Raw genomic sequence first — 10,975 nt, 5'->3', positions numbered from 1 at the left:
AAACTATTTCAATACTCTAGCTATTTAGGATTTCTTGGAGTGCCTTATGAATTTTAGGATCAATGTTTTCTTTCTGGAAAAAAAATAATACTATTAGTATCTCAATGGAAATTATATTGAGTCTACAGATCACTGTGAGGAATTATGTTATCTTAATTATACTAATAGTTTAATCCATGAATGTGTGATATGTTTCTGTTTATAAGGCTTTTAAAATTTCCTTAGAGTAACCTTTTATAGGTTTCAATATAAAGGACAGTTACGGAAGGGGAAAGCAGATGGAGAAACCCTATCTCTGAAAGTAACTATTGCTTCCCCAGGAACTCTTTCCTTGGGAACAAGGAAATTACTTAACACTTTTCTTAGAAGGAAGCAAGGACCTTGGAGACCCCTGTATGACCAGATCAGTATCCGGGCTCTGGTCACTGAAAACCTCAAGATCCATCGATGGCCCCTTCCTTCACATGCACAGGGTCTTTTGATTAAATTTTTAAGAACTGTCATCATTTTTTTTTTCTTTTTTTGTTCCCAAATCATTTAACTGTATTTGATGTTTTGCTTTCAATAATTGTGTGTAGTTGTGAACCCCCAAATTTTAATTTGATATATTTGATACATATAATTTGATGATACATTTATGATACAGCAGTTATGCAAATAACTTTTCTACAGTTATTCCTAAATCTTAAAGATAAGGACACCACCATATGTTTTACTTACAGTTATTTCTTTTCGTCCAACAGCTGGGAAAAAAATATTATTATATTTAGACTTCCTTTAAAGTGACCTTTTTGATTACAATTTGTTCTTTTTCAAGCTGTTTCTTATTCTTCATGCAATATGTTTTCCTCACCCTCTCAACTCTTTCAAATAACCTACTTATAATTGAATTCAGCTCTTATAATTGAATCAATCTTGAAAGGTTTTACTTTGGAGGTTTTAGGCCAATTGCAAGTAGCTTGTTGGTGCACTGAAAGTGTTAATCACTCAGTTGTGTCCAACTCTTTGCGACCCCATGCGACCCCAGACTCCTGTGGCACCTTCAGTTCAGTTCAGTTCAGTCACTCAGTCGTATCCGACTCTTTGTGGCCCCATAAATCACAGCATGCCAGGCCTCCCTGTCCATCACCAACTCCCAGAGTTTACCCAAACTTATGTCCACCGAGTCGTTGACGCCGTCCAGCCATCTCATCCTCTGTCATCCCCTTGTCCTCCTGCACCCAATCTCTCCCAGCATCAGGGTCTTTGCAACGAGTCACCTCTTCGCAAGAGTTGGCCAATGTATTGGAGTTTCAGCTTCAGCATCAGTCCTTCCAGTGAACACCCAGGACTGATCTCCTTCAGGATGGACTGGTTGGATCTCCTTGCAGTCCAAGGGACTCTCAAGAGTCTTCTACAACACCACAGTTCAAAAGCATCAGTTCCTTGGTGCTCAGCTTTCTTCACAATCCAACTCTCACATCCATACATGACCACTGGAAAAACCATAGCCTTGACTAGATGGACCTTTGTTGGCAAAGTAATGTAAATGCTTTTTAATATGTTATCTAGGTTGGTCATAACTTTCCTTTCAAGGAGTAAGCATCTTTTAATTTCATGGCTGCAATCACCATCTGCAGTGGTTTTGGAGCCCCCAAAAAATAAAGTCAGCCACTGTTTCCACTGTTTCCCCATCTATTTCCCATGAAGTGATGGGACCAGATGATATAACCTTAGTTTTCTGAATGTTGAGCGTTAAGCCAACTTTTTCACTCTCCTCTTTCACTTTCATCAAGAGGTTATTTAGTTCTTCTTCACTTTCTGTCATAAGGGTGGTGTCATCTGAATATCTGAGGTTATTGATATTTCTCCTGGCAATCTTGATTCCAGCTTGTGCTTCTTCCAGCCCAGCGTTTCTCATGATGTACTCTGCATATAAGTTAAATAAGCAGGGTGGCAACATACAGCCTTGATGTACTCCTTTTCCTATTTGGGACCAGTCTGTTGTTCCACGTCCTGTTCTAACTGTTGTTTTTTCGTGACCTGCATACAGGTTTCTCAAGAGGCAGGTCAGGTGGTCTGGTACTCCCATCTCTTTCAGAATTTTCCATACTCTCCTTAATCTGACCTGTTCCTTGTGCTGAGATTCTTATCCCATGTGCCTCAAACAATTGCATACATATTATAAACAACTGACCTTAGAATTTTTGGGTTTTGACCAGATTGGTTTTGCCCAATCTTCTAAACATGGTCTTTTAATGTTCCTAACCATCCAGCCAAATTGTTGGTCAAAATCCATGAATCAGTATATATTGCACATCTGAAATGTCTTTTTCCATTCAAGGTGAAAAACCAAGTGTATTGCCTGATCTTGTACTAATTGGGAGGATTTCCATCTCTACTGAACGTCAAGGATTTTTTTTTTTTTTTTTTTTTTTTTTTTTAAGAATGAATGAGGCTATTAGTTCTGCAGCTGTCTGCTTTGGGGTGATGCTTGCTTATCACTGCAGAACTCTTGGTATAAAAGTCACAAAACTCCCCTTCCTCTGTCCACTGATCACTGCCCACATGTGCAGTCACTTCAGAAGTGCCTGACTGCAACTGCATAGATCACTGTTATATTTCTTGAGCTCAAGATTATTTGTTGCTTAATGAACAAAGGAAAAACGAAATGAATGGAATATATTTTCACTGTAATTGTTATCTGTATAGACAGAGCTACATATTTTTAAAACTGTTTTTCACAAAAAATGTTACTAGGAATAAAAATTAGTAACAGAAAAATACAACATGTACATGGGATAGACAGTGCACACTGCTATATTTAAAGTCGATAACAGGCATCTACTGAATAGCACATGTAACTCTGCTCAATATTATGTGGCAGCCTGGATGGAAAGGGACTTTGGGAAAGAATTAATACATGTATATGTAAGGCTATTACGTACCTTTGCTATTCACCTGAAACTATCACAACATTGTTAATTGACTATACTTTAATAAAAAATTAAAAGTTTAAAAGTTAAAAAATTAATTTGAAAAAAGAAAAATATAACAAATCAAGCAATATTCATAAAGTAATACATTCTTTCTAAGAAGCGAGAAGATATGAATGTAAAAGATTTTTTTTTAATGTGATAACATACTTTCAATTATTTTTTTTTCTTACATAAGCAGGACTAAGACAACTTGTGGCTTCCAAAATAGACATAGCTAGAATTCTTCCTAGATTCTGAAAAAGATGAGAAAAAAAAAATCCTATTCTCCACTACTACTTACTTTATTCCTTTATTTTACTGAATGTATTCATTTTTCTTTCTAATAATGCTTATCCATCCAGCATTTATCATAAACCAAAATTGTGCTATTTGCAGAAATTATTGCTAGGAAGTCTGCAAGTATTTCATGTAGTAGGACTGTTTAGAGAATACATTGAAATTACTGTCTGGAATTAAAATATTCTTTTATTTAAATCATCCTCTTTTTTATGGTTTATAAGCCTAAGTTGTTGACATGAGAAATACAGACTTTTTTTGGTTTCTGCTTTTTTATGCATCACTATTTTTTATTTTTAATGTTTCATAATGCTAAAAGGATATTTGGATATGGTGTAATATTGTTACTTATGCATTAGAATTTACATGACCCATTCATTTTGTATTTAAAAAATAGTTACATAACACGGTATTACAATCAACATATTACTACCAGCTATGATATATAAAAATGAACAGAGTAAGTGAAAATATGTGATTTAGTTATATATATGAATAAATGCATGTAATAAAATACAGTACATATACTAGTATATAGAGTCAATTCAATATATAAATATATAGCAAATATATATTTGTATATATATATAGAGAGAGACAGAAAGATAAATAGATAGTCCAGGATTGCTCTTGTCTCAATAAATGGTAACAGTATAATTTTATTACCTTACTATTGCATTGCCTGGCAGTATATCACAGCAGTGAAGAACATGGAATGAGAGGAAGTTATACTCTGATTACTGGATCTTCAATTTTTTTTTGTTTTGGATCATCCTCTTTTATGTTTATTACTCACCTGTTAAAATGGGGATAAAAACAGTACCTACCTCTTTGTGTTATTATAGAAATGTCTGCTAAATGTCAATGAGTTATCTATTTTATTTCATTTTACTGGGATTAAAGCTTATGAATGTATATACAGTGATGAAACTAGTAAAATCAGTTTCCAATTTTGCAGAAAATTTTAAATAATACGAGTTGTCCTCTGTTAGGTTGTTCTATCATTTCTTGCATTACTTTCTTCTCCCCTTCTTGCAGAAGCAATGATTTCTGTTGGTTATTATTTTCTTTATCTCATTGATATTCTTAACTGATAATGTGTGTTCACCAATAATGTCCTTTTGACATTTGCATCAGTTGAATGAACATTGGAACACAAGCACATTTTATTGATCAGTTGAAATAAATTTTCTGCTACACAATTTCTTAATGGCATTTTTCATCTGGTCATTTCTCTAGGTATAGATTAAGGGATTTTATATGGGAGTTATCATAGTGTAGAATAGAGCAACTGCTTTATCAATACATAAAGTAACTGCTGGTCTCATGGAAGTAAATATGCTTGGCGGAAAGAACAAGAGGATAGCTGTGATGTGGGAGATGCAGGTGGAGAGGGTTTTTTGCCTCGCCTCCAAGCTCCGTGTCCTTAAAGAGAGCAGAATGACTGTTTAGGAGCCAACCAAGTGAAGATTAACAGACAGATGAACCCACTGTTGACGACAACAAAGAGCCCTAGAGTGTGGGTATCAGTTCAGGCAAGTTCGAGCAAAGGGTTCAGGTCACACATAAAGTGGTCTATGACATTAGGGCCATGGAAGGGTAACCTGAAGATGAAGAGGATCTGCATGGTTGCATGAAGAAAGCCTCCTGCTCATGCCACTCCCACTAACAGCCAACACACCTGCCAGTTCATGATGGTTGTGTAGTGCAAGGGCTTGCAGATGGCCACATGGCGGTCACAGCCCATTGCAGTCAGCAGGATGATGTCAGCACATGCAAATAAATGCTCCCCAAAGATCTGGGTCATGCATTCATTGAAAGGGCTGGTTTTCTTTTCATGGAGAGAATCTACAATCAGTTTAGGGGCATTGACACAGGAATAGCAGACATTAATAAAAGAGAGATGAGCCAGGAAAAAGTACATGGGAGACCCCGAAAATGAGCTGGTGGTGATGGTGACCAGGGTGAGCACATTCCCTACCAAAGACACGAAGTAGACAACCAAAAACAATGCAAATATGATTTTCTGCATCTTCGGATTCTGTGTTAGTCCCAGTAGAATGAACTCTGTCACGTTGTTTCTATTCTCCATCTGTCTCAAGTTATACCTAATGATGTTACCTGAAAAAAGTTACACTTTATTAGTTCTACTTTGAATTTAGTAAGCCTATCAATGTAATTAATCCATAGCTTATACTGTATTATAAATTTTACGACGTTTTCTGATAAAAGAAAATAATTCTGAACCACTGAAAATTACTTAGATATGAATGTATGAGAATCTAAAAATATGAGTGTAAGAATTTATATGAGAATATGAATGCAGTTGAGAAGAGGGTTCTGAGAAAGAGGGAATTTTGCATACAAGTGTAGTAAACTTTTCATGGACTTGGATGAAGCAGGCTGAAATTCAGTAAAGGGATGGAAACCAGAGAATTTAATGCTATTATCAAACTATTTGTATTAGTTGACATTAAATGTACCTTTGCATTGGTAATGGGAAAGTAAGGAAAACATACAGGGGCTATTGTAATAGAATTGATAAATAAATTGCCTAAACCTGAGAGTTTTATATTAGCTGATATACTTAATGAATAATTTACATGGGCATGGCATGATAGTAGCCTGGAATTTGCACATAATCTCAGAGACTAATGTTAATTAGTAATACTAATGATACTATTAACCAAACCTTAATTTAAATAAACAATACTACAATAAAATTATTTTTAAAAACTTAGTGAACACTTACTGTGTGCTTTTTTTTTTTCAGGCATTTGGTTATTTAATCCTCATTAAAAATCTTTAGGATGTTTACTGCCATTGTTTTTATACTTATTTTACATATCAGGAAGAGAAGAATAGAGAAATTAAGGATCCTGCCAAGATCAAGCAGCTAATAAAGTGCAAATTCAAGATTAGATCAGATTATTCTTCTTATCTTCTTTTTCCTCCAAATTCTTGCACACACCCTATATTGTGATGTTGTATAGTAAATAATGTTAAGCCAGCAAACTATTTTGATATGACCATAATAATAACAATAATTATTACAGTTACTTTAATTAATGTCTTTAGATTCCTGCCCCAAATAGAACAACTAATGAAAGATAAGTGTAAAATTAGTTCAGATTATACTTTTTTCCCCTTCCAAACTCTTAAAATGCATCCCTTATTGTTAAGTTTAAATTCACGACGAATTAGAACTCTCCCTTTTGACATGACCTATAACCATAATAATTGCAATTGCTTTGATAGTACTTCAGAGTCAAGAATATATGAAGCAGTTTCATTGACAGCCACAAATACATATACACACATATTTGGACACAACCACACACAGTGTAACATACTGGAATTCCCAAGTGTTGAAAACTATGCCATACTGCTTTCATTGAAGGTCCATTTTATCTTTGTCTTTCTTTTACCCCCATTTCCTCCCTACCCCAATTTGCATAGAAATCATACACTCACAAACTCTTCTACGAAATGGTGATCCCAGTGATTAAATATACTGACTTGCGAATCTAAAGACCATGTTAGAATCTTGCCTTTTCTACTTGCAGCGTTTGATCCAGGGTACATTTCTTGTTAACTTACACCCATGTTCCCTCTAATATCAAGTGGGAACATTACATCTGCCTCACAATCTCTTATGAGAATTGACTGAGGAAACATATATGAATATATACATCATACTGCTGTGAAAACGCAAAGCAACTTCAGTTTCTTTTATGGCTCTACATGCAGCTAGTAGACAGGAAGAACTGACAATTTGAGTAATAATACAGAGAAACTTGTAAATATGCAGTACACTGGGAGAAGCCAAAGGGACTCATATGCTCATGGCAGTTGATCCAAGAAAGAACAGTCCTTGTTCCTGCTTGGAATAAAAGTGATTGTTTTTATCTTCTAATACATTTATATATTTTGTGTATGAAGTGCATTAAATTTTGTTTTCATCCCTCAGAAATGGCTTTCATTATTAAAATAAGTGTTTCCTGACCAAAAAAAAAAAAAAAAAAAAACTATTAATGGAGTGTTAACTCACACAAATTTCTTAATCTCCAGCCTCAAATGTATCATCTATCAAATTAGGTAATGTTATTTACCAATTGTCTTTTAAAGAAACAAGTGAAGTTGTAATGTTCTGTACCTATATTTTATAAGTATTGAAGCATATGATTACTAACTATACATGTAATGTAACTATTTAACAAGTATTAACACTAACTAATAATTTACCTTCTGGTTTTACATGATATTAATGATATTTTAGGGCATTCAGAATTAATTTTATTTTCAAATTGACTTCAACTTGGGGTAAGTAACTTTCAGTTTGAAACATATGACATAAAGACATTTCAGATTATTCAATTTCAGAGTAGATATTAATTCTTTATATAAGACTAAATCTTTTATTATAGCCTAAAGCCTTATAAATTTTCACAGAAAACCTTGGACTTGAATTTAGAATGGATTCATTTGGAACATTATGTAGAAATGATCTTGTATAGATGGCTCTTGTCCCACAGACAAGAGGCAGAAAGCTTAGTGGAAACACATTGAAGTGAGTCGTCCTAACCTTGATGAATCTTGCTCTGCATATGCAAACAACTCAAAAAAGACTTTTTCAGTGGCAATACATGGATATTTAAAGAGTTTTCCACAGATGTTCAAAGATTTCATCCTGTAGATGCTATTTTCTCTCTCAGGAATTAATTAACTCTTTTGATGGAAAAGCCTTGCGTGAAAAGCAGGTATTCTGAAGAGACATGCTTGTGGAACACTGATTTTGGGGTGGGGAATCGTATTCCCTGCACTTGCAACCAAAACATGCAAGTCCCATTTCTCTATCTGAACCTGGGTTTCTAAGAAACCTGAATGTCATGTGAATACCAATGACGGCATAATTGAGGCATGGGCACATGTGATACAGTGAACTTGTGGATCCATCTCAAAGAGAAAACTTCCATCTTTTTATCAGTATTTAACTTTTTTTTCTGGAAACCTAGTGTTGATTACTTGAGAGTTAGAACAGTGTGAGGGTATAAAGTTAATGGAAGCCATTTCAAAGTACTTGAGTCCAAAGTCCACCATTTTTCACATTCATCAGAGGGCTATGTATGTAAACAGAATTCTAATAGGATCCATGTGATGGTCAGCATGAAACACTAGGCGTCGCTAAGTATGTGGAGAGATATTTAAAGCACGAGAAGGGATGCCTAAATTAAGCACAAATACTTTTTCACATTCTGGTCACTTTGCAGTAATTTTCATTTAGCTATTCTAGGAGGTATGCAGTGAAAACTTACTGTAATTTAAGCATTTTTAAAATACTTTTATAGGTATGTCTTTTGGGGGAGACATTTATTTTTCAGTTCTTTCCATAATTTAAAAATAGTAGTTCTTTGTTTCTTATTACTTAGTGCTTTCTATACATTCTAGGCACGTGTTTGCCAGATATGTGTTTCATATATATAAATATATTTATTTACAGAAAACTATGGTTAAATTTATGTATGATATATAATCCTAATTTGTGGATTCTTCTTTCTTTTATTTCTTTTGTGAAGTTCCTTTTATTTTAAAAATGGGGATGATATATTGGATGTGTAGGACAACTTGACAGGTTTTAAGTTGTTTTCTGCTTTATGCTTTTCATCATATCTCATAAATACAGGTCTATTTCAAGGTCAAAAATTTTTTCTAGAATGTTTATATATTTAGATGTAACCTCTAAACCTCTAATTCATTTGTATTAATTTGTGTGTATAGTGTGTGGTAGTGATTCAGGTTCATATTTTTTTTTTTTTTCTATAGATACCCAATTGATCAAGCATTTGTTCAGAAACCTGTTCTTTCTCCATTGAATTTTCACCTTGATATTTTCAATTAAAATTTATACATATATATTTATTTATAAACATTTTGTCATGTTTCAACAGCACACAACCTAACTTATGGGAGCTTTATAGTTCATCTTGAATGTTGGTAGAGTAAGTTCTCCAGCTGTTCTTTCTTTGAATGTGAGTTTCTATTCCACATACTTTTGAAACTATCTTCCTACACAAATTTCAAAATAGGATTGTCAGTTTCTTCTGTCTGAGCCACCAGGGAATTCATGTGTATATGCCAATACTAAACTCCTAATTTTCCCCACTTCCTCTCCCGTTTGGCAGCCAGAGGTCAGTTTTCCATGTCTGTGAATCTAGTTCTGCTTTGTAAATAAATGAATTTGTATCACGTTTTGATTCCACATAGGTGATGTAATTATCTGTCTTACTTGGTCTGACTTACTCATTTAATATGATAATCTGTAGGTCCATCCATGTTTCTGCAAATATTTACCTTCCGAGCAATATTTTCTAATTTTATTATTTTTGAATTACTTTTGTTATTTAGTTTCTAAGTCATGTCTTACTCTTTGTGACCCTATGTACTGCAGCATGCCAGGTGTCCCTGTCCTATACTAATTCCTGGAGTTTGCACAATCTCATGTCCATTAGCCACAGTTTATTTTAAATGTGTTAATTTCTACTGCAGAGCAAATTAATTCAGTTTACATATATGCATGCATATATATGTATGTATTCCATTTCATATTTTCCATTTTATTTTATCACAAGATACTGAGTATAGTACTCTTTTCTATACAGTATGTGTGCTCAGTCGCTCATTCATGTCCAACTCTTTGCAACCCCATGGACTGTAGCCCACCAGGCTCCTCTATTCATTAGATTCTCCAGGCAAGAATACCAGAGTGGGTTGCCATGCCCTCCTCTAGGGGATCCTCTCAACCCAGGGATTGAACTCAGGTCTCTCACATTGCAGGTGGATTCTTTACCATCTGAACCAGCAGCTAGACACTAGGACCTTGATTATCCATACGTTTCATTCTTGGAATTCACGTGATTGGTACTCTCTGTCCTACTTCATCTCAGGTTTTCCTGAAAGCTACTTTAGTTTCCCTCCCAGCCTTCAGAAAGCTGGATGAACACAGAGCAGAGTTTTTGGAAATGCCTTGTCTACAGACTTTGTGAGCCCCCAGGTGAATAATACTTGAGGCAAGATAAGATAAATTCGGAAAGTAAACAACCAGAGGAACAGGGATACCACCTTGGACAGTGGCTTGACAATCTTTGTTTTGGATATATTTACAAATACCTTTGGGAATATAATTACTTAGAGCTTTCAAAGACTTATTAATTTTTGCTTAGTTACTGAAGTTTATATTCTGTCCTTCCCAACCAAATTTTTCTCAGGCATATGTATAAAATAGATGATACCAGGAATTAACTATGATTTCCTGAGGGATAAATATACTCTGTTTTCATTGCTGACGATTTTAGTGAATATTTTAATCCTGTTTCCCTTGTAAACCTGTGGAAGATTTAAGATGTATTGATTTCCAAAATATTTGAGAGATGTTTGAATTACTGGTTTTTATTCTTTGCATTTAGCTTCAGATTTTTTATACAAGGAACAAATTGACGAATAAGTATCTGGGGCTGGAATTCTTCTTGATGCATCCTAAAACTAACCTGACAGCCACCCAGGTCTGCTGTTTGTGACACTGGTTTAGGTAGTGACCCACCAGCCATGTGCTAGCTTGATTATATGCTGTTTACATTTGCCTGATATAGTTTCTTTCTAAAATCTATTACTTCTCTTGTAACATGTTATAATTTGATTACTATAATAAGATTGCAACATATTTT

Source organism: Muntiacus reevesi, unplaced genomic scaffold (assembly GCF_963930625.1).
Source record: "Muntiacus reevesi unplaced genomic scaffold, mMunRee1.1 SCAFFOLD_124, whole genome shotgun sequence".
Lineage (NCBI taxonomy): Eukaryota > Metazoa > Chordata > Mammalia > Artiodactyla > Cervidae > Muntiacus > Muntiacus reevesi.
Note: the sequence above shows the minus strand (reverse complement) of the source record.